This window comes from Rutidosis leptorrhynchoides, chromosome 11, assembly GCF_046630445.1.
Source record: "Rutidosis leptorrhynchoides isolate AG116_Rl617_1_P2 chromosome 11, CSIRO_AGI_Rlap_v1, whole genome shotgun sequence".
NCBI classification, from domain to species: Eukaryota; Viridiplantae; Streptophyta; class Magnoliopsida; order Asterales; family Asteraceae; genus Rutidosis; species Rutidosis leptorrhynchoides.
Genome location: NC_092343.1, coordinates 383355477 through 383382348, shown reverse-complemented (window position 1 = coordinate 383382348; position 26872 = coordinate 383355477).

The following is a 26872-nucleotide window of genomic DNA, read 5'->3' as shown; positions in this document are numbered from 1 at the left end:
ATTATTCCAATAACTAAATGCACACTTGCATGCATTCCGAAACGTGCAATACACACAACATCCGAAGTCTATAATGATCACTTAGAATACGTGAAGTCGTCACGTATTCTTCCAACTTCTCTAGGCAATCATTCTCTAAGAGTCAACATTAATAACCAAATTGTCACCCGCAATTTACTAAAGTCCACAAGTCCGAGTACAAAGTTTGCTCAATCCCTTATATCGGGAAGAACTTAACCGATCTCGTGCCAAGATATCAATCCCCTAGCGTACCCTTACCAAGTACAATGCTAAAAACCACCAAGTCTCAACCTAATGTCAACAACCCAAAAGATGAAGGCCAAGTAAAAATGAATCCTTACGGATAACACCTTCCACCTAACACCCCTCTTAGTACGCATACACGGCTAATACGCATCTACCACAAGTATTTGATCAGAACACGGCTATTGTATCACTAGTCACATAACATGGTCCTCACGACCGAACCACCGGCGTATACAACCAGTAGTTTTCAATACTAACAATAAGAAGGTTATTCAATACAAAACTCAAGGTGTATAAAAACGGCTATCGTGATATATCCGTAGTGCGCAAAAATGGCTATTGCAACACTACCAACAATATGTGTGTGAAACACGGCTACCGCACTATTAATACCAATGTGTGAGTAAAACCGACTATTACTCACAACCATGTGCACAAAACGGCTATGTGCACAATTCCTACGGGCAATTAAAATCGTAAATATACAAGTAACGGTTCTTCCCGAGAGCCGCTTGCCATCCATCACAACCAAGGGTGGTAACGAAGAGTTAATCCTTCCGGATATCCCTCATCACCTATCACAAGTCAAACGCGGTCAACAGAGAGATGATCCCAAATAAACACATATATCTAATTTCCTCGTAGTACACAAAATGGCTATTTTGTAACTACTACCCAAAGTATACGACAATGAGGCATCGTACCCTTTCTCAAATCCCATTACGCTTCCTCGGTAGGAATATAAATCCTAATAAAGTCGACACAATTTCTTTGATGTAACACTACCAACTTCCCAACGTAGAACCTCGTTCCTAAATCAAATCGTCAAGATTACAAAGTCAAACGATTTCGCCATTTACCGTCGTACACGACCATACTTGGCGTCGGTCCCTCTTCCTGAATTCTCGAGAGCTCAATTCGATAATAATAAATACTAACGTCTACCGTCACCCGATTGCGCCACTAAAATGATGACACAATGTCCACATAACACGTATCCTTTTAGAACGAAATTACCGCTACCCGCAAGGTAGACTTTTCCAACTATCAAATCCTTTCTACCCGTTACCACTACGAAAGCATCCGGTCAACGATACACACATGCTCTCAAGGGTTTCACCCACTTCACTACAAACGCGAACACGCGCTCACAACCTAACGCCAAAGTTCGTTCTCATGGCTTAGTGGATTCATTTACCCTATCACTAAGAAATGCTTGGTTGCACCAAGTCTTACGCCCTCATCCGTCAATACAAATGTCATCATAGGGTGTTTCCATTAGGAATGTCACCCGCATCAATACTACATATTACCACTATGCATTCGTCCCCAGGGCTCGTTTCCACGAGTCAACGACTCAGGCGCTACCCTGGTGCACTATCATCAAAACCATCAACAAACCGAATGTTCACCGAGTTCACTTGAGTCTAAATAGATCTCGAAGCAAAGTTTAAGTCCCTAATACATACACGAATCCATCAGCACAAATAAACAATAATAAGGCATATTTGTACCAAAGACGAAAATACCTGAAACATCATCGTTGGACCCTTGCGCTCCACTGATCATCAGATAGTCACGCTCTAACCTCCTAACCCGATCTACAAACGATTCAGAACACTCCGACTTACGGTGTCCCTTCTTTTGGCAAATAAAGCACTTGATCGTGCTTAAAGGTACACTCGTACAATCCCGTGCAAAATGACCTCGTCCTCCACACCGAAAGCACGTAGGCCCATAACCTGTCTTACTCCTCTTCTTCACTTTTTCAACACCTCCGGGCGTACTTCTCGCCCTTTTACTAGGAGCACCTCTTGATTCTAACTTTCTCTTACCCAAAGAGTGATCAGCAAATTTTGAAGCATGAGATTCAATCCCCATAGTTGCTCCTTCGTCACCGTCACCTTGAGGTTTAGGAAACCTCTTTTCTAACTCTTCCTTCACGACCTTAGGCACTCGGTCTCGAACCATCTCGGTCACTATTCCCTCGAACGACTCTTGGAGAACTTGCTTAACCTTGTTGGCGAAAATCAAGATATAGCGTTCGAACTTCGCCTCAATCCTTAATGTTAACTCATCCTTCCCCTCATGAATAGGCGCGTCCGTTCCGGTTCCATCTTCCGTCTTCATTCTAAAGAATGCATATAGATTAAACAACGAAACGAAAAGGAACGACATACATATACCACACCGCCCCATCTTGGTTGATACTCGTCGTACATTGCTTGTTTGACACGTCTTGAACCCGTAACAATGGTAGCTAATCATTGTTACGCGAGCACGTCGCATTAACTTGCTAGTACAACGTCTATCTCGCTTGATGAATGCTAAAACAACACAAAACGATTAGTGCAAGGTTAGTTCACATAGACCTAAGCACTAACCAAATCCCCGGTCCGACCCGTCTCCTACAAGTCCCACAAAAAGCGCATACACATTAAAGTCTAAGTCTAGGCACCTATCTCAAGTCGCCTAAATCCCTTAGACCATGCTCTGATACCACTTGTAACAACCCAACCCGATAACCGACCATAAACCGTCCCTAAAAAAAAAAATTAAAAGCTGCTGGACAGGGGAGTGCGCGGCGCGTATCCCCTGTAGTGCGCGACGCGCACAGAGCACTCCAGCTTCTGTCCGAACTGTTTTTAACACACAAAAAGATGGACCACTTCCCGACATTTTTAGACCGAACGCTTTTCACAACAAACTTATATATGTAAAACTAACACGAATCAAACATAAAAAGATGTTTTACAAGCGGGGCCCACACGACCCAAAATACAAGTTTAATACAAGTTTAGAGTTTCGACCACCAAAAAGTTTAAGTTCCAAACTACACAATGAGCATGGCGTTTGGGATTAAACTACCCAACTACCGGTCAAACTCCAAGAGCTACTAAAGCCAAAAGCGTCCCCTAGCATCAAGCGGGATCTCTAGTCCAATACGATGCCCTTACCCTTGTCCAAAACAAAACCTATAAAATGGTAAACAACGAGAGGGTAAGCAAAGTTAGTGAATGCAATAATTATACGAATACATATATAATTATACCTACTTGCATACACTTACACAAACAACAAACATGCTAGCAACACAATTAGCTTATCGTCACATTAACAAGCTATAATCTCCAATACCACAAGCTAGCAACAACCGCATAATAATATAACTCGAAATGATATAATATGCTTACAACACAAGTAACCATGGTTGACCAATAGTACAAGGGAACGGCGCTCGCGAAAACGCCATCGGTGTTCATAACATCCATTAGGGCACTTAACACCTCGCACCACTAACCCCTAGGGTGGCACCTTAACACCTCGGCACATCACCCCGAGTGGCATCTTAACACCTCGATGCAACACTCATTATTTTACGGAGTGGTGTCTTAACACCTCGACACTACACTCCTAGGTGGCATCTTAACACCTCGATGCTACACCCGAGTGGCATCTTAACACCTCGATGCTACACCCTTCACGTGAAACGTGGTGTCTTAACACCTCGACACTACACCTTTCACACTACAACAAATAGATACATTATATATATACGCATATAATTATTCCACTCACCTTAATAATTAGATGACGATTTCAACCTCCACAAGCTTCAAAGCAAAGTACCTAATATAATAAGTACTTGATTAACACACAAGCTAAGTGGACTCAATACTAACACTTACACATAAGCATTTAATGACTTAATGTATTAAATCGCCCATTTATACCAAAACCGCCCAATTAAAATCAAGACCACCACTAATCACTTAAAAGCTAGTGATTAAGGTCCAACAACACCAACTAATACATAATTAGGGTAATTCATACCCATCTTTCCAAACTAGGTCAATTTATTACCCAAATAACCATTTTAAGACAACACACCCATTTCGGGTCATCCACTAACTAACCAACACCCATTTACTAAATAACTAGGTGTGTTAGCAATTAACTCACCAATTAGGGTTTATAAACATCATTTAATACTTTGAAACCCTAGACTAGTCACCAATTAGTATTCAAGACTCAATTTTACCCAAGAACACCCAAAATCACCAATAATGGGTTTTGTGTTCATCATTTACTCAAACCCTAACCCTTACACTAAATCAAAGTAAGGAAAATAAAATTAGAACATACCACAACTACCACAACGAAGCTAGAGATAAGATGAACGACTTTAATGCTTGAACTTTAACCCAAAACAAGCTCCTTCCTCTTGGATTTAAGCTTTCTCTCTCAAAAATCACAATCTCTCTCTAGAATTAAAGTTAAAGTGATAAGGTTGTTGATAATGGAGTAATGGTGCTCCACAAACTGACCTATCTGTCTTTAACCCGACCATAAGTGAATTTACCAAAATGCCCATCAAAATATCTGATTTAAAAAGCTGGAACCCGACTACAGTAAGGGTGCGCGGCGCGCTCCCTTTAGTGTGCGCGACGCGCACTAGGCTCAGCTCACTCAGCGACTTCTGTTTAACTGCACAACATCACCCACACTCTATGTAACATATTTACACTGCTGTACAAACTGATTTGGGTCTTACAGATTTCACAGTTTCACCCCCGCTTACTCGTAACTCTGATTAACATGAAACTTGGTCAACATGCTTATATATGATTTCTCATCATGTAATAATAGTCGGATACCCGACCCCGTTGACTTTGACTTTGACTTTGACCAAGTTTGACTTTTAATCAAACTTAACCAAAAACTTATGCAATCGTTCTAATCTTCTTTTATACTTGATTCTTGCATGAAACTTGACAATGTGCCTCACATGCTATATATATTCGAGTCGTAATGAGCCATGGGACTAATTGAACACATTTCGACCGACCTTGTGTCTTACCCGGTATTGATACAACTTACTTGTTTAGGTCAAGACTAAACAACTTTCATGCACACGTTTACTTTGTGAAGTACCTTTATACTCGTGCACTTAAGGTGAGATCATTCAACAACTTTTATTCTTTAAATCATGGGATGAGAAACATATATGTATCATACTTTTATGCTTTGAACACAAGTACGAAAACAAACATTTCACAACGAGTTAGAATAAAAAGCCTCAATTCAATTATCATTAGTTACACTTGTAGGGTGTAAACGTGAACTTATGTTGTGTGGATCCATACGGGCTTGACGCTCCCTTATTCGAACGGTTCGCTACCGTTAGCGGATGAACTATATTTTTGGGTATAGTGTAGGTTCTAACACTATGATAACGGGGTTCGTAAAACAGTTAAGTCTTGATAATTGGGTGCTCGCGAACATACAACAACTTTGGAATGCAAACGATTTGGATAATTAACTTATACTAAATCTTGTGGTTCAAAAATAGCGTTTACAAATACACCTATGATTTCAAGAATGTTTTTCGTTGACAGTTTTCTATATGTTTCTCATGTTCATACTTGGCTACTTGATACATGCTTCCGCACACTTTGATTACTTGCTTGGGGTCAAGCATACATGTATACGGTAGTGATAGTACCTTTGGACTCAAACTAAATATTTACATGCATACTCTATTGATAGCATTCGTGAATTTCAACTTATATTATGTCGCAAGTTATTTTATTTTTACTTTGCAACTTTTGTAAACTTAAACTTGTTGTCGAACCGTTTGGTAACTTAAAAATTTACAAGTCATACACGTTTTAAATGAATGCGACATAATTTTGGTCAAACGCGTCTCATTTAGGGACTATGACCACGTAACGGGACCTAAGTTGACGGCGCCGTCAATGGCGATTTTGTTGGGTCATCACAACAGGCTCATCACAAAGCTAATGGCACACCAATGCCTACGGTGTCCTCTGTAAGGATTTTTAGAACCCAAACAACGCAAGTGATTAAGCACAACCACTCACCTACAACAATAAACGAAGGCAAGAACGCAAAAAGTTAAAAGAATACAGGACATAACGTGGTTATATGAAATCAATGTGATTACTTTAATCTACTAACCAACACGAGAATTTTTATTTATTATTTTCGTGCATAAATGTATGGGTTACAATGGTTATATTAATAGTGAAAAAAAAAGACGAATCGGACGCAAACGAGGAGCCCTTGTCTGCTAACAATTCCATCTGTCAGACCCCCATCGCAGTCGCGATGGAACCATCCTGGTTGCGATACAGAGATCCAAAACAACCTCATGCTATTGTCCATATTTAGCAGGCCATCCCAGTTGCGAGCCCTTATATCTCAGTTGCGATAGGGGCCATCGATGAAGCGATAAGGGCCATCACGGTTGCTATAGGAAGCAACTCAACTTTGTTCAACATGTTTTTATCTTCTTCATCCTCCACCAATCTTTCACTTGAAGGAGTATTTAAAAAAACCAATAATCGTCAACCCAATAATTCAACAATCTAACCAAGAAAGTTAATCCACCAAATATACCGCCAAACTCCATTTGGGACACGCATACTCAAAGCATACTTCAATTGAGTAAACTTTCGATACAAGGTATTCAACATTACTTGTTAGAATCGAACTATCAACCCTTTAACTCTATGGTCGGCGTTTTCTTTAATCAAGTCATGAGAAGACTGGTTGAAGTTATGCAAAACCTCAACTTCTCCATCATCACCTTTTTAGTAGACATATCGGCAGGATTCTTCGTACCACAGACTTTTACCAAAACTATAGTACCATCAATTATGAGTTTGCGGATAAAATGATACCTTAGATTGATGTGTTTCGTACGACTATGAAACTCCGAATTCTTTCCAAGATAAACCGTACTCTGATTGTCACAATATAAGATGCTATAGTTTTTCTTTTTTCCCAATTCACCCAAGAAGTTCTTCAACCAAATTAACTCTTTCGCGGCTTCCGCTGCAGCCATATATTCAGATTCGGTTATTGATAAAGTAAACTTCTTTGTAATCGAGATAACCATCTAATCGTCTACTTACCAACCTTGAACACATAATCCGTAGTGCTTCTACCCGAATCATTACATCCACCCAAATTGCATCTAAATAACCCCAAAGTATAACATTATTTTTAGTGAATCACATTCCCTTACTAAAAATACCTTTCAAGTAACAAAGCAACTATTTGACCGCTTCCTAATGCTCTTTCCCCGGATTAGACATATAACATTTCACAACTCCCACCGAATGGCAATATATGGTCTCGTACAAACTATGGCATACATAACACTACCCACAACCAATGCATACAGAACCTTTTCCATCTCCGCTTTCTCTTCCTCCAATTTAGGTGATTGACTTTTCAATAACTTCACCATGCTACCCAAAGTGTAGTGACCCAAACTTTTCCATGATTATATATTATATGAGATTAATATTTACATGAATAAATGTTTCCAACATGTTAAACAATCAAACTTGTTAAGACTTGATTAATTGAAACGGATTTTGTGTTAACGTTTGACCACCCAGTTTGTCCGATGATTCACAAACGTTATAACTTGTATATGACATGATGTTATATATATGAACACGTATATATGTTTAACATAATGAAATGATAAGTAAGTATCTCATTATGTATATTAACAATGAACTTTTTACATAAAACAAGACTACTAACTTAAGAAATTCAAAACGATATCTATATGTAACGATTATCGTTGTAATAACGTCCTAATATTTATAAATCATATTAAGATATATTAGTACATCATGTCATCATGATAAGTCAACAATTTAACATCTTATTAGATATAATAACAATGGAATTAATTATATTTAACAAAATCGTTAACTTAAAGGTTCCGAAACAACATGTACATGTAACGATTAACGATGACTTAACGACTCAGTTAAAATGTATATAAATGTAGTATATTAGGATGTATCATTACACTTTTGAAAGACTTCATGACACATATCAAAGTACTTCTACTTAACAAAAATGCTTACAATTGCATTCTCATTCATTTTTATCAACAATTCTACTCGTATGCACCCGTATTCATACTCGTACAATACACAGCTCCAAGATGTATATACTATTAGTATATACACATAATAATTCAGCTCTTAGAAGCCCTAGATAGTCAACAAATATTTAGAACCAACCATTTGGCAACTAGCATGAATGATTGCACTAAAAATCAAAATAATGGAGCCTATATGATAAGCCCTCATTCACGTTTTCAACCATCACCATAAACACATTCACTTTTCAATTTTTATGCATAAAATTTATATCTCTCAAGTTTTCTCTTGATGTTATAAGTTTTCTTCATCATCTTCATCAAAATCTACATCAATCTAGCACAAAAATCCAAACATAAATCAACTTACAAAACAACTACTCAAGAAAACTTCAATAACACTTTCAAGTTTGCAAGTCTACTTCCAAGCTTTCAAATCCATTCCAAGTAATCATCTAAGATTAAGAAACCTTTATTAATTACAGTAGGTTATCTTTCTAATTCAAGGTAATATCCATATTCAAACTTTGATTCGATTTCTATAACTATAAATATCTTAATTCAAGTAGTAATCTTACTTGAACTTGTTTTCGTGTCATGATTCTATTTCAAGAACTTTCAAGCCATCCAAGATCCTTTGAAGCTCTAGATCATTTCTTGTCATTTCCAGTAGGTGTACCTACTAAATTTGAGGTAGTAATGATGTTCATAACATCATTCAATTCATATATATATAACTATCTTATTCGAAGATTTAAACTTGTAATCACTAGTATATAGTTTAGTTAATTCTAAACTTGTTCGCAAACAAAGTTAATCCTTCTAACTTAACTTTTAAAATTAACTAAACACATGTTCTATATCTATATGATATGCTAACTTAATGATTTACAACCTGGAAACACGAAGAACACCGTAAAATCGGACATACGCCGTTGTAGTAAAATCGGGGGCTGTTTTGGGTTGGAAAAATAAAAACTATCTTAATCTTTGAATTTGAAGTTTGTTTTCTGGAAAAGTGATATTTCATATGAACATGATACTATATCCAAAAATTATGGTTAAACTCAAAGTGGAAGTATGTTTTTCAAAATGGTCATCAAGATGTCGTTCTTTCGACGGAAATGACTACCTCTTTCAAAAACGACTTGTAGCCTGTATTTGCAACTATAAAATTATACTTTTTATGTTTAGTTTCATAAATTTCAGTTCATTGTGAAACCATAGCAACTTGATTCACTCGAAACGGATTTATAACGAAGAAATTATGGGTAAAACAAAATTTGGTTAGATTTACTAGTTTAGCTACGAAAATTTTATAACAAATCTATACTAACCATAACTTAACTAACTTATATTGTATTATACAAGTAATCTAACATATATTATATAATCTTGATAGACCATAGACACGTATACAATGTTTTGACATATCATATCGACGTTATCTATATATATTATTTAGAATAACCATAGACACTCTATATGCGGTAATGCTCGAGTTAGTTATACAGGGTTGAGGTTGATTATAATGACCCAACTTTTTCAACTTGCTTTTATGCTTTATGTTTTCGCGAAACTGCATATTTGTGCGTACTGAGCTATATTATACTCTGGGAACTTCCTTCATGTTGATTACTTTCGTTTATATGTTAAAACATATCACTAAGTACGTAGGATACTTAACTTAACCCCCGGAAGCCTTTATGACCATTAGTGTTACTTGACATTTTTAACGAACTGCGTACTGCGTACACGTTTAAATTTTGTCGTAATCGGAATATTATGACTATGAAATACTAATTGTTATTTTATATTAACAATTACTTGGGTTTTTGGATGCTTAATTACGCTTAGTAATTTACTAGAGCACACTAGTTAGTCTTGTTGGATTTTCTACCTTATTGGACCTTAGCGCACCCTATACTAGTTAGTGGACTATTTAATTAGCCCAATTATAAATAGCTAGTGACCCATTAAGAAGTAAGACAAATACCCATTTATTAGAGGGAACATACTAGCATTTTTGTCAAGTATTATCCTTAATGTTGCATGAGATCCTAACATAAGCACCAACTTTAGATAACCATTAACCAAAAAAACAAAAAGGTGTCCCCCTTATCCCCCATGTAAACCTACGGTCACCTCACCCTACCCACACCCTCACCACCTATAAATACAAGCCTTATTCCATCCATTTTACACTTGCTCTCATTTTCATTTTACACACACTTACTCTCTAATTCTTTTTCTAGTCTTTCTCTCTCTAAAAAGTGTAAGTATTTGATTTTTATTCCTCTTCTTCTCTTATCTTTCACAAAATCATCATCATAATCAAAGGGTCTAGCTTTTTAGCTTTGATCTTGATTACATCTTGTAGATTCAAACATGGATTTGAATCCTTCAAGAACATGGAAGATTCAAGCTTTCTAGCTTTGAATCTTCACCTATTTTGTAGATCTAAATCTTTTAGCTTTAATCTTGTTATTTTGTTATAAAGATTTAAACTTGTGTTTGTAATCTTCATGTAACTTAAAGATCCAAGCTTTATGCTTCAAGATCTTCAAGAACAACCAAGATTCAAGCTTTCTAGCATTGAATCTTCATTTCTTTTGTTGGATCTAAGTTTTCTAACTTATGATCTCATTATTTTGTTATAAATATCAAAACTTGTGTTTGTGGTATTCATGTAACTTAAAGATCCAAGCTTTATGCTTCAAGGTCTTCAAGAACACCAAAGATTCAAGCTTTCTAGCTTTGTAATCTCATAACTTGTGTGAAAAAGATCCAAGCTCTCTAGATTAGGGTTCCATTACTTTATTTGATTAAGATTACTTGTTTGATTGAAGTAAAGTTTGTAGCTTTAGTTGTAAACAGAACTTGTATTTGTGTTAAGACTAAGGATATGATGTAACCTTGGTTCATCATCCATCTAAGACTCTTAAATGAGTTTTGTTCTTACTTGGTCTTAACATATTGTGTGTTGATGGATGAATCATGGTCAAGGTGATGCTAACCCATCAATGAGTTGTACACTTGAAGCTACAAGCATCAAGGATGAGAACCGTGATGAGCATCAAGCACCAAGAACCCCACTGGAGCACTTGTTTACTGTTTTCTTTTGGGATCTTCAGTTAGTTCGTTTCGAGTAGATGACTTTTCGTTTAGGCCTCGTCTTAATCCGATATACGGTTTAGGATTTATAGCCCTCCGAAAGTCACTACGCCTTTGTAACGTTGTGATGAAATTTCTGACCTACTCGCACTTAAACAGTCGTCACGGTCAAACGAAGACGAGTTAGGTTCTGAAAATTGGTCAGCAGTTAGGGGACTCACATACGGAGCTATAGCCACTGACTAAGCGTCTTTTCGAATTGTATAGAGGTCATAACATATGTACGAAGTCATCCTTTTGTTTCGATCTCTATTCTTGTTAAACTTACCTTAGTGTTGATGAATGATGACGATAATGATGATGTCGATGGTGACACTTAAACTTAATTTATTCACTTTTAAACTTATTGGGACAACATACTGACCTAGTGACCTTTGACTTAGGTTGACGACCTTTCGGACCGACTTACTACCTGCATACGTTTCATATCGCCTTTTACTGCTTATTCACTGTGAGTTATAGCTTCCCTTTTTTACTTATACTATTTTTGGGATTGAGAATACATGCGCTTTTTATGTTTTACTTACTTGACACGAGAACTTAAACTTTACATATGTGTGGGTTATATAACGGCATAAACTTTCCCCTTAGCACGGTAACGTTTAATCATTGGTTTTGAACCGGTGAACGTGAATATTAGATATGGATCCATAGGGTTTGACATCCTCACTCGGGCTAGTCGCGCTAGCATTTAACGGGTGTTTGATACTTCGAGGACATACGCACTCGCCAAGTGTACTTTTAGGGGGTATTACTATTACGTTAAGTTAGTTACCGGGTGCCCACGAATAAGCATATACTTTTCATACTTTTTTGAATACGATAACTCGTGGTCTACATTACTTTACTGTTTACAAACTATAGCTCACCAACATTCGTGTTGACTTTTAAGCGTGTATTTCTCAGGTGCTTAGACGATGTTGCTTCCGCTGTTAGACTTGCTATCTTGGTGTTATCGACTTGCTGTTATGGACCTGCTGTGTTAGATTTCCGCTGCATTACTTTGAGATATATCAATCATGGTACTTTTATCTTGCATTCGTAACTTATGTTATTTTCAAATAATGACTTTGTAACGACCTTTGTGTCACGTTATCTTTTGTAAACGCTATCTTTTTATGAATGCAAAAACTGGTTTTCAAACAGCATGTAGTATTTGACCGTGTAAAGATCTTGTTGTTGACGAATCGTACACGATGGTTTTGTATGGGGCGTCACATTTGGTATCAGAGCATTGGTTGTAGGGAATTAGTTTGCATTAGTGAGTCTTAACCGAGCCGAGTAGGATTCGCTAATAGGACTAATCTACAACTTGCTTGTTTAACTGTTTTTGCGGAACTTACTGCATGCTACTGCTTACATTTACTACTATGTGTACTTGCTGTATGCTACTACTTATTCTCGCTACTGCATGCTACTACCTGCTTTTGCATGTTACTTCTGTTTAGAACTGTTTTCATTACCATGTTATGTACTGCTAGGATGCTGTAGTGCCTAATTACGTGCTTGCTATATGTCTTACTGACATGGAAAAAGTTATTTTTCCTTGTTCAGATGACAGATATGCTACCCATGACCTTTGACTTCTAGAGTGACTTAGAGACGACTGTTGCCTCGCCTACGATTGTTGCTAACTCACAGATCCCGTCACCGCTACCCTCCGACGACTCTAACGATTCACCTTCCAGTGGACTCGTGCTTGACTTGATGGACGTCTCAGATGGAGATGAGGATCCAGAGGAGATTCCAGCATCACCTAGCCCTAGACTCCCGGGGTACTAAAACCAACCCGAATGGCAATTCAACTAGCGGACCGCTCTGTTAAATTCCCTCGTGGAATTTTAGAGAATATGTTAGTAAAAGTGGGTACCCTAGTATTTCCGGCCGATTTTGTAATTTTGGACATGGAGGAGGACACACGTGTGCCTCTTATATTGGGTCGACCTTTCCTCAATACCGCTAGTGCTATGATAGATGTTCATGGGCAGAAATTGACCCTTAGCATTGAGGATATTAAGGTCACCTTTTCCGTTGACCATGCCCTGCAATACCCCGAGTCTACTGATGATCAATGTTATTATTTGCAAACCGTAGACACATATTCAGAGTTGTTGCAGGAATTTCCAGAATTGCAAGGTTCGTGAGAATGCATTTTTGCGAAAGGTGATGAAGAGAACATGATGGAAGAAGTGGAGATGTTGACCGCTTTGATGGCTAACGGTTATGAGCCAAATGATGAAGAATACAGAAAGTTGGATTTAAAAAATGAGTACTGTTGTAAAACATCGATTGAAGAACCTCCCGTTTTAGAACTGAAGCCACTTCCAAGTCACTTGGAATATGCTTACCTTCAAGAGGATTCTACTCTCCCGGTTATCATTTCATCCGAACTCTCTGTAAGTGAGAATTCTAAACTTGTTTCCATGTTAAAAGCCCATAAAACGGCTCTAGCGTGGAAAATTCAAGACATCAAGGGTATAAGTCCCTCCTATTGTACGCATAAGATTTTAATGGAAGATAACTATAAGCCATGTGTACAAAGACAAAGGCGACTGAACCCTAATATGAAAGAAGTCGTTAAAAAGGAGATTGTCAAACTCCTTGATGCAGGTCTTATTTACCCAGTTTCGGATAGTCCTTGGGTGAGTCCGGTCCAATGTGTACCCAAAAAGGGTGGCATGACCATTATCACCAATGAAAACGATCAATTAATTTCCACCAGGACTGTCATGGGTTGGAGGGTATGTATTGATTACAGAAAATTAAATGATGCTACCCGAAAAAACCATTTTCCCCTACCTTACATTGATCAAATGTTGGAAAGGTTAGCAGGAAAGAACTTTTATTGTTTTCTTGACTGTTTCTCGGGATATTTCCAAATCCCTATAGCACCCGAGGACCAAGAGAAAACCACCTTTAATAATCTTGAGCGTATGTTGATAAGGTGTGAAGAATCTAATCTTGTACTTAACTGGGAAAAATGCCATTTTATGATAAGAGAGGGCATTGTTTTAGGTCATAAAATTTCCTCTGTGGGACTGGAGGTGGACAGAGCTAAAGTGGAAGTCATAGCTAAATTACCACCACCGTCGAACGTGAAAGGTGTAAGAAGTTTTCTGGGGCACGCCAGTTTCTACCGTCGGTTCATTAAAAATTTTTCTAAAATTGCGACCCCAATGAACAAACTTCTTGAGAAAGACGCTCCATTTGTCTTTACGGACGAGTGTCTCAAAGCCTTTAACCTCCTTAAAGCAAAACTCACGCAATCACCCATTCTCATATCGCCGAATTGGTCAATCCCATTCGAACTTATGTGTGATGCTAGTGACTTTGCTATTGGTGCCGTCTTGGGGCAAAGAATTGAAAAACATTTTCAGCCCATTTATTATGCTAGTAAGACAATGCAAGGAGCCCAACTTAATTACACTACCACCGAGAAGGAACTCGTGGCAATTGTCTTTTCATTTGATAAATTCCGATCTTATTTGGTACTAGAAAAGACGGTTGTCTATACAGACCATTCAGCATTAAAGTACTTGCTTACTAAGCAAGATGCTAAACCCCGATTAATACGTTGGGTCTTGCTTTTGCAAGAATTCGAAATTGATATTAAAGACAAAAAGGGGGCCGAAAACCTAGCTGCCGAACACCTTTCTCGACTTGAGAACCTGAATCTTGAGGTTCTCCATGAGACTATTATCCAAGATAACTTTCCGGACGAAAATCTCATGAAAATTGAGAAAATTGATGATCCCTGGTTTGTTGACATAGCCAACTATCTTGTTGGAGGGTACTTAGAAACCGGTTGGTCACATTAGAAAAGAAAAAAATTCTTTAGTGACCTGAAATACTACTTCTGGGAAGACCCTTATCTTTTTAGGCATTGCGCAGATGGTATGATTCGGAGGTGCGTTTCGGGAAAGGAATGCACTCAAATTCTTCTTGATTGTCACCGTGGTCCAATGGGTGGGCACTTTGGTCCCCAAATTACGTGGAGAAAAGTCTTCGAGGCCGGTTTTTATTGGCCCACAATATTCAAAGATGCCTACGCCGTTTGTAAGGCTTGTGACGCATGCCAATGGGCCGGTCAAATCACTAAACGGGATGAAATGCCTCAACAAAGCATCCAAGTATGCGAGGTGTTCGATGTTTGGGGAATTGACTTTATGGGGCCCTTTCCAAAATCTCATTCTTATCACTACATACTCGTAGCCATTGATTATGTTTCCAAATGGGCGGAGGCAAAACCTCTCCCCACAAATGATGGCTGAGTTGTAGTAAATTTTTGATGGAACTTTTCTCTAGATTTGGCACACCAAAAGCTCTTATCAATGACCGGGGCACCCACTTTTGCAACAAGCAATTAGAAAAAGTGTTGAAGAGATATGGAGTAACCCATAAAATTTCAACATCTTATCATCCCCAAACAAGTAGGCAGGTGGAGAATACTAATCGATCTTTAAAATGCATACTTGAAAAGACCGTTGGTGCAAATCCAAAAGAGTGGTCTGTTAAGTTAAACGATGCATTGTGGGCCTTTCGCACGGCCTACAAAACACCAATTAGAACCACTTCTTTCCGTATGGTATACGGAAAAGCATGCCATCTCCCTTTGGAGATTGAACACAAAGCGTATTGGGCGCTAAGGGCATGTAATTTGGATTACCAAGAGGCGGGTCGGTTACGTTTGACCCAGTTAAATGAATTAGATGAGTTGAGGCTTGAAGCCTATGACAACTCTCTAATTTACAAAGAAAAAACCAAACAATGGCACGATAAGAGATTGAAAAATCCAAAGGAATTCATGGAAGGAGAACGTGTCCTTGTTTACAATTCCCGTTTTAAATTATCACCAGGAAAGCTTAAGTCCCGATGGACGGGACCATTTGTTGTAAGAAAGGTGTACCCTTATGGTACAATTGAAATGGTGAACCGGAAGGGTGATACTTTTAAAGTGAATGGCCACCGGGTCAAGCACTATGTTGATGGTCCCCTGGAAATCGAAGATGAGGTTAGCCTCAACTTCGACAACAAAGCATAAATCGATATGGGGATGAGTTGGGTGAACGACTCGTTAAAATATGGTTCACAAGTGTAAATATTTTGAATTGTGTGTACGATTGTTTTTAGTTTTGTGCAAAATGATTTACGTTTGGATTATAAACTGGCGAGTGTTGAAAAATTTGGTCAGAATTTTGTAGTTAATCTGGACGCCGTCCCACTTGTCTGGACGCCGTCCCATATTTTAAAACTGGACGTCGTCCCAAAAACCTGGACGCCGTCCCACTCTTTAAAGTTGGACGCCGTCCACCAATCTGGACGCCGTCCAACATGTCTGACTCAAAAAAAATACGCGTTTTAAACCCTATCCACCCCATTTTTCATCCACAAAACACACTTCTATCATATTTTCTCAGCCAAACACGAACCCACTCCCAAAAACCCTAATTTCTTACTTCAAATTCGTGATTTTTTCTATCAATTCCAAGCTCCAATCATGTTTTCTAGGGTATGGTTACTTGATTTTCACACTTTTCTTTCTCAATTACTTGAATTGTATGTTTATATGTATACATTGGTGAAAGATAAGTGTGGGGTGTTTGATTTTCATGATTCTTTTTAAGATTAACATACCTTAGTTGTTTAATTACCCATATTGTCTTGATTTTGCAAAAATTACATGTTTTTAGGGGTATGCTCATGATTCTAGGGTTTGTAGTAATTGAATCCGAATTTAGGGTAATTAAGTCAAGATATTGAGTTTGTGTATGATGTTAATGAAACTTATAAAGTGTTTAATTGTTGTTGGTGATATAAATGTCAATTTGGCCGGGTCATAATTTGAATGTTCTTGAATTTTTAGCATATTTTTGAATTATAATGATCTTATGAAATATGTATGCTTGACTTTCACTTGTTTAGGCCTGTTGAAGTAGATTGATGGTATGGAATGCTATAATGTAGTGGCGTTATAATGGTCCTTTTGAGCTAAAATTGTGAAAATTTGTGTTATGATTTGTGATGAATATCATTAGAATGCAAGTTTAAATGCTATGACCTATGAACGCAACATGCTTGAGTCCTAAGTTGATGCTAAATTGTGAATTTGTGATTTTCATTTTTGAAAGTGTATTAGCGAGTTTGTATTGACTTTGGTTAAAAATTTTGAACATACGCTTTTGCTTAAATGAATCATAATGCTTATGAACTATGAATGGAATGACTAAGTGCTCTTGCTATCCGGTTATGTTTTTAGCTAACATTAACACAACGGTTTCTATGTTCTTTTGGTTTGGTGTTATTATGTTTTGCAGGGACAATCTAGCCTAAGAGGTCAACCAAAGAGAGGCAGGACCTCAGGTTTGGTTCCACCACCACCACCACCACAATAACATTCATCATCATCATCATCTGGCGAAGAAGAAGAGGAGGATCTAAATGATCCTCAAGTTTGGTTGAGACAAGTTCAAAACGACAACGATTACGCAGAAACATTTGATAGGATAAACAGTAGGCCTATAAATGCCACGTGGTACTTTATTTGGGGCCCATTGGATGAGGCAAATATGCACCAACATGTTTCCCGTTTGCTAGCCTTCCCCTACGATAGGATCGTTACCTACGCATGGGAGCACATTTTTAGCATCCGCGAACCAATTTTTCCGGTGTTGCTAAAAGAATTTTACTCAACTGTATGGTTTAATAATGTTCGGGATTATTTGTCGAATGATTTTCTTCGGTTTCGGTTAGGGGACGAATATAGAGGGATAAGCAGATTTGAGTTGTGCAGAGTGTTGGGGATTTTTGAGGAACTTACCGACAACCAATTGGGTGCTTACTTGCAGGGTTCCGATTACGTTGGTCGAGTTGACTTTAATGAGATTGCTTATTGGCGAAGAATTTGTGGGCCAAATGCATCTACACCATTCAAATCGAGCAGACACAGGTATAATGAGATTGCATCCCGGGATGATAGACTGCTTCATCGACTTATCGCATGCAATTTCAATGAGAGAGTCGAGGGTAACGAAAAGGTTAAAACGTTGGATCTGTGGATATTGGATCAAATAAAACGGGGTTGCTATACTGATATCCTGGATTGATAGGAAACTATTTTCTGGCCATCACTACCGAGACACTGAGAGAAAAGCCGCTTCTTGGAGGCCACTATATCACGAGGATTGCTCGTCACTTCAACATAGATTTCAGCCGATTGATGGAGTGTACTAACGTCATGAAACCATTAAAGAAAATTTCTTATATCAACGCTGAAATTCTTATGAAGGATGGAAATGGGCATTTAGTGCCTTTTGTGGCAGGTGGCGCGAGTAGTAGTGGAGCAAACGTGCAGCAGGAACAGCAGGTAGAGGAAGAAGCAGAAATGGAAGCCCAGACAAATGTTCAAGGTCAAGGTCCTTGGTATCCATCTCAATCTGGTTGGGATGATTTGGTAAATGTATGAACAGTATTAGGTTGGGTCAGCAAGATATGGAGCAATGCCAGGTTGCTCAAATACATAACCAGGGATGGAACAGTTATGGTATTGATTGGAATAACCATAACACCGAGTTATATTATTCCAACCCCGATCAGTACTATGGCACAACACGTCTGACACCTCAGTACTACACTGATCCAGAACACCCACCTCCGCCTTACCCAATTTATAATAATAACGATGCGATGCAGGATGCCAGGAGCCGATTTGAGCAGGAATACCCACGAGGAAAGCCGAAGCAGAGATGGCTCAGAAAACTACTTTTGGCCATACAACAACTGAAGGCCTGCGAGCCCATGATCATTTTATTGAAACATTTTCGAACAATTTATTTGTTATGGTGTGTTTTAAAACATTTTTTTTTTGTTTGTAATATTTAAACTAATCGTGTGGTTTGATAAACGGTTGTGGTTGTAAAAACACCGTTATTTTTATTATTATTTGTGTAGTTTGTTATTTTGTGCAGCGTGGTTGAACTTCAAAGACTGGTATTAAGTTCAGCAACATTTGATATTATGATGTATGTATGTTGATAATCGAGGAATGGACAATGCTCTTATGCTGGCAGTAAGTTCAGCGGCATTCGTCTACATGTTCCACGATTTACAGGTCAAAAATTTGAAAATTTCTAAAAACACCCTATCACTTTGCCCTCTAAATTTAATCATTTTTCTGATTTCATGCAATGAGGGCCTTGCATGATCTTAAGTGTGAGGTGGAAGATAGAAATTTATCGGGAATTCGTTTTACAAAAATTAAGGCGTTTATGATAAAAATTTTAAATTTTTCAGGTAGCCTTAGAAACAAAAATTGTCCAAAACCATTTTACATACATTGTGTTCTAAAACTAGAAAAGAAATGTTGAGTTATATTTTAAATTATTAATAGTCTTTGAAGTTGTACTATCATTTAATTATTTGAATGAAAATCCTACTAGCTTAGTAAAGCTAACTGGTAGGTCACTTGTACCAAAACGAGTGTAAACCGTGAGAGAACGGTGATTGTATAGCGTGGTCGGAAACCGAATCTCACGCCAGATCGAAAACCCTAAGGACGATCCTCATTGTTTCTCCTAACAAGGACAATGTTGCGTCCGACCACTTCTTATGACCAATAGGATGTATCTATTCCATCCTCAAGGATGTAAAGTCTTCCGAATGACACACTTACTGATTCAATTCAGAAGATGTAGTCCAGACCAGTTGTAGGGTGACAAAAAATCTTGAAAATTCATTGCTAAAATCGACTGGAAATCTACCAGGCCTCAACATCAAACAGGGAAACTGGTAGTCAAAGCTTTTCTCAATGAGGGAGAATTGCTGGCCAAATGGGAAGCGCACCATGATACAGAAAATGTTAGTGAATTGATCAGATTCCCAGTGGATAACCTCCGGAAAGGTAAGATACCAGCTTTTAAGCCTGATGAACCTCAATCTTTACGGTTGACTTAACAGATTAGATGATTACCTCATGATTATCGATGATATCTGGACATAATGTGTATCCTCCTAAACGCATTATTTTCTTACCAACATCTAATGATGTTAGGTACCGTGGGAGGGATTGGCTTGACCAGTAGCGGGAAGCCCGCACTCATTTTTCAAAAATTCAGAAAATCCGACAAAATTAGAAAACGTGCCTAGTACTAAAACTAGCATGATATTTTCAAAACCATAAAATGTTTTCATCAAGGTCCTGATTTCCCTAGGATCAAATTTTTCAGATACTTGGCTCTAATCTCCCAAAAATGTGTGTGTGTGTGTGTTTTCATTGTGTATATAGCGTGAGTGTGATTACAATAAAGGTGTGTTATACTTAAAGTGTGTGTTTCATATAGCGTGAGTTGCGTTTCAAAAGAACGTGTGTGTTTCGTGTGCTTCGAGTGATTTGTGTAATGTTTGTAATCTATATTGTGTAAGTATGTTTGATATTGTTCTACTTTGTAAAGAAAGAATTGCTTGAGGACAAGCAAGGTTTAAGTGTGGGGTGTTTTGATATTGCTCAATAACATTATATATATATCTATCGCAATATCCTGTAAAATACTCTCGAATCAAGGATACTGAAAGCGTTTCTGCAAGTAATAGGCCAAGATATGCAAATTTGTATCGGAGAGTGATTTGTAAATAGTTTTGATGATTTATGACCGTGGTTGATCCCGATACAAGTTAAGGTCTAATTAGTGCTCTAAAATGGAAAAACAAGGCTTCAAATGATTGGGAATTCGGCTAAATGAAAGAAGATTGAAAAGAAAACGAGACAGTAAAATTTAGTACAATAGGACGCCATCCAAGATTGTGGGATGCCGTCCAGCTTTTCATACTTGGACTCCGTCCAAACATTTGGGACGCTGTCCAAGCCTTAACAATGGGATGTCTTCCAGAAGATTAGGACGCCGTCCAGAAGTAGGTTTCAGCCTACTTTTGACTTTCTGACCCACTTTCTCCACTTTATAACCTCATGATTGAAGACCAGTTTACCAGATATGAACCAGAGAGTACAGAGACGAATTTTGGGAGCAATATTGGAGAACTCCAAGCTCTTGGAAGCGGCTCAACATCAAGGCATCAAAGATCAAAACCTTCTTCATCCAAGAACTCATTGTTCTTGTAGGTTATTCCTTGTTCTAAAGCAATGATTTTCATTGATAATCTGATTGTTATGTTGTCTGTTACCATGATTGTTGGCTAGTTTCTATAATGTTTGTCTAGATTAATAACCGAGGTATTGGATGTAATCTTATTGATTGTATGTACTATGTGTGAAAGATTGAAGCTTGAATTAAAGAACCATGCTTATTGATGTTTAATCATTTGTATCTAGTTAATTGATATGTTGTTGATAAAGAGAACTCTTGTTGATGTATCATATTGATTTACAATCAACTTGTCTTAGATTGATTGTTTACTAAACCGGACAAAGGGGGTAAATTAGATCAATACGATTAAACGATATAGGAATGAATTGTGTAGAGCGAACGCAAAGACAATTGTTATTTAAGTCTTTGATCTTGCTAATCAACTAGTCACAAACGAAAAGGTCTAGGTAATAGGGAACCCTCACTTAGTACTTCTAGTTTGAGTACTCGCTAAAGAGAACTCTTGGCGGGTCGTTTTAGGTGATTAGCACATTTCATAGTTATTTGATTACAAACACGAGAACTATAGAGAAAAGGGAACCCTTGATCTTGTAATTGTTTTTGCGTGTTTATTTAAGAGAACTCTTAGTGAACCTATTAGATAACTTACACACATAATCATTCAATCAGGTCTTAATAGCAAAACTTACATCCAATACCGAGGGTAAAATATCTAGATGAACATTTCATCTCTTTGATCTAAATCAAACTATCTTAATTGCTTTCTTTAAACTTATTTTCATTATATAAACTTAAAAGACCAAAAATATTGTTTTTACTTTTAACCTTCTCTGATTTGGCTAAATCGTTAAAAAGCCACAATACATAATATCTTGTACCTTTAAGTTTCATTTACTTAGTTAATCATAATATAGTTTCTAATTCTAGTTTGACTAATACAACTGTCCTTGGAACGATACACGGAACTAAACCATTATTTATACTACTACACGATCGGGTACACTGCCCGTTAGTGTGTAACAGTCTTTTTAACCGGTGTTTTCCAACGATAATTTATATACCTGATTTCGCACATCAAGTTTTTGGCGCCGCTGCCGGGGAGAGTTTTGTGTCAAAATAGAATTATTGACTAATTTGTGATTAAGTAGTTTCTTAATTATTTTAAATTATTAATAGTCTTTGAATTTTAAACTTATAGAATCGGTGCATTTAATAGTTTTGTTAGTTGTGTGATTGACAGATTTTAGGTTGCATATGCCACATACCAGAAGTTCAGATTCTCCATTACTTACACCGCTTACGGAACCTGATAGAAAGCTTGGTAGGATCCCAAAAGAAGTACTTGAACTTTTTGAATCATCATCAAAGCAGGAAACTTTTGAGTCGGAATCAAGTACAACCAAGCTGATGTATTCTGAATTTGGTGAGCCCGTTCCTCCTCCAAAATTTGAAATGGAAGGAGAAGCAAGACTGGTTGTACCAAGACAATCAATGGCGGCCAAGATGAAGGCAACCCGAATCGGACAAGGTAGTGCCATTACTCCGCCCACTGGTGAGGTAAATTTTGAAATAAAAGGACCTATTCTCCAAATGATTAATAACAGGTGTCAATTTAGTGGTGGTCCAAATGAAGATGCAAACGAACATATTCGTCTCTTTCAAGAGATATGTCTTCTTTTCAAACTTAAACCAGACACTGACCAGGCCATATTTTTAAGACTTTTCCCATGGACACTCCACGGGGAAGCACGAAGTTGGTTAGATTCATTGGCCGAGGCTACGATAGAAACTTGGGATGGTATGTTGGAAAAATTTCTTAAGAAATATTTTCCAGCATCTAAGTCCGCGAGACTCCAACACGAAATTACCCAATTCTGTCAAAAGGCGATGGAAACCTTGTACGAAGCATGAAATTGATTTTCCAAAATGCTGAGAGGTTGTCCAAACCATGGTTTGGATACCTTCCAAAAAGTCCAAATCTTTTACAAGGGTTGTGATGTTGCAACCCGAATTTCCATTGATCAAGCGTCCGGAGGTTCACTCATGGACAAAACCGAGCAAGAGGCTTATGAGATAATCGAGAAGCTAGCCGATTATTCTCATGAGTGGCATCAAGAACGACCAATTACTCGTAATGCTCAAGTCCAAAGCGCCGGAGCTTATGATGACCTTAGTTCCCTAAGTGTGAAAATAGACGGTGTTGCTCGAAATATGGACAAAATCACCAAGGAAATTCATAGCATGAAAGTAGGTTGTGAATACTGTGGTGGTCTCCATTTAGGAAAAGATTGTGATGCCAGTTTAACAATGACTCAAAAAGAAGAAGTGGCTTTCATAAGCCAAAGAAATAATAATCAATTTCAAGGAAGAACCCAGTTTAACCGAAACTTCAACAACCCCTACAACCCTCAAGGTCAAAATTTCGATTACCAACAAGGGTCAAGTAGTGGGTACCAACAACAAACTCCGGGTTTTTATCAAAAACCCCAAGAGGAAGAAAAAAGTCAAATTTGGAGAGTATGTTGGAAAAGTTGATTGCATCACAAACCCAGTTTGTTACAAACATAAATCAAACGAACGAGAAAAACGAACACCAGTTTGGAAACCAACAAGCCTCAATTCAGAATCTGGAGAAGCAAATGAGTGGTTTAGCTAGTTTACTTAGTGAGAGAAAACCAGGAAGTTTACCGGGCGATACTAATAAGAACCCTCAAAATGAGCACGCCAATGTTATTACCACATGGAGTGGTTTAGCATACGATGCTCCAAGAATGCCCGAAAATTCTGATTTCAGTGTTCCGTTGAACCGAAATGATGAACCGGTTAAGGAGCCGGAACAAGTGGTTGAAAAGGAAGAACGGGAGAAACCCATAGTGAAACCATATCAACCACCGCTCCCATACCCAAGAAAGCAACAACAAGAAAGGCTAGAGGCCGAAAGGTCAAAATTTCTAGATGTTTAAACAAATTAACATAAATATGCCTTTCATTGATGTAATCTCAGGAATGCCCAAGTATGCTAAGTTCTTAAAAGACTTACTTACTAATTGGAAGAAAATGGAGGAACTTTCATCCACCACCATGAATGCTAATTGTTCCGCAATTTTGATGAACAAAATACCAAAGAAGCTAGCAGATCCTGGAAGTTTTACCATACCATGTCTCCTAGGAGATTTGGAATGCATTAAAGCATTAGCGGATTTAGGGGCTAGCATTAACTTGATGCCTTATTCATTATATGTTAAGCTAGACCCCGGGGTACTAAAACCAACCCGAATGGCAATTCAACTAGTGGACCGCTCTGTTAAATTCCCTCGTGGAATTTTAGAGAATATGTTAGTAAAAGTGGGTACCCTAGTATTTTCGGCCGATTTTGTAATTTTGGACATGGAGGAGGACACACGTGTGCCTCTTATATTGGGTCGACCTTTCCTCAATACCGCTAGAGCTATGATAGATGTTCATGGGCAGACATTGACCCTTAGCATTGAGGATATTAAGGTCACCTTTTCCGTTGACCATGCCCTGCAATACCCCGAGTCTACTGATGATCAATGTTATTATTTGCAAACCATAGACACATATTCAGAGTTGTTACAGGAATTTCCAGAATTGCAAGGTTCGGGAGAATGCATTTTTGCGGAAGGTGATGAAGAGAACATGGTGAAAGAAGTGGAGATGTTGACCGCTTTGATGGCTAACGGTTATGAGCCAAATGATGAAGAATACAGAAAGTTGGATTTAAAAAATGAGTACCGAAGTAAAACATCAATTGAAGAACCTCCCGTTTTAGAACTGAAGCCACTTCCAAGTCACTTGGAATATGCTTACCTTCAAGAGGATTCTACTCTCCCGGTTATCATTTCATCCGAACTCTCTGTAAGTGAGAAGTCTAAACTTGTTTCCATGTTAAAAGCCCATAAACGGCTCTAGCGTGGAAAATTCATGACATCAAGGGTATAAGTCCCTCCTATTGTACGCCTAAGATTTTAATGGAAGATAACTATAAGCCATGTGTACAAAGACAAAGGCGACTGAACCCTAATATGCAAGAAGTCGTTAAAAAGGATATTGTCAAACTCCTTGATGCAGGTCTTATTTACCCAATTTCGGATAGTCCTTGGGTGAGTCCGGTCCAATGTGTACCCAAAAATGGTGGCATGACCGTTATCACTAATGAAAACGATCAGTTAATTTCTACCAGGACTGTCACGGGTTGGAGGGTATGTATTGATTACAGAAAATTAAATGATGCTACCCGAAAAGACCATTTTCCCCTACCTTACATTGATCAAATGTTGGAAAGGTTAGCAGGAACGAACTTTTATTGTTTTCTTGACGGTTTCTTGGGATATTTCCAAATCCCTATAGCACCCGAGGACCAAGAGAAAACCACCTTTACATGCCCTTATGGTACTTTCTCTTATCGACGTATGCCCTTTGGCTTATGCAATGCTCCTGCCACCTTCCAAAGGTGTATGGTAGCTATTTTTCATGATATGATTGAAGACTTTATGAAAGTATTCATGGATGAATTTTCAGTCTTCGGTGATTCTTTTGACTCATGTATTAATAATCTTGAGCGTATGTTGATAAGGTGTGAAGAATCTAATCTTGTACTTAACTGGGAAAAATGCCATTTTATGGTAAGAGAGGGCATTGTTTTAGGTCATAAAATTTCCTCTGCGGGACTGGAGGTGGACAAAGCTAAAGTGGAAGTCATAGCTAAATTACCACCACCGTCGAACGTGAAAGGTGTAAGAAGTTTTCTGGGGCACGCCGGTTTCTACCGTCGGTTCATTAAAGATTTTTCTAAAATTGCGACCTCAATGAAAAAACTTCTTGAGAAAGATGCTCCATTTGTCTTTACGGATGAGTGTCCCAAAGCCTTTAACCTCCTTAAAGCAAAACTCACGCAATCACCCATTCTCATATCGCCGAATTGGTCAATCCCATTCGAACTTATGTGTGATGCTAGTGACTTTGCTATTGGTGCCGTCTTGGGGCAAAGAATTGAAAAACATTTTCAGCCCATTTATTATGCTAGTAAGACATTGCAAGGAGCCCAACTTAATTACACTACCACCGAGAAGGAACTCCTGGCAATTATCTTTTCATTTGATAAATTCCGATCTTATTTGGTACTAGCAAAGACGGTTGTCTATACAGACCATTCAGCATTAAAGTACTTGCTTTCTAAGCAAGATGCTAAACCCCGGTTAATACGTTGGGTCTTGCTTTTGCAAGAATTCGACATTGATATTAAAGACAAAAAGGGGGTCGAAAACCTAGCTGCCGATCACCTTTCTCGACTTGAGGACCCGAATCTTGAGGTTCTCCATGAGACTGTTATCCTAGATAACTTTCCGGATGAAAATCTCATGAAAATTGAGAAAATTGA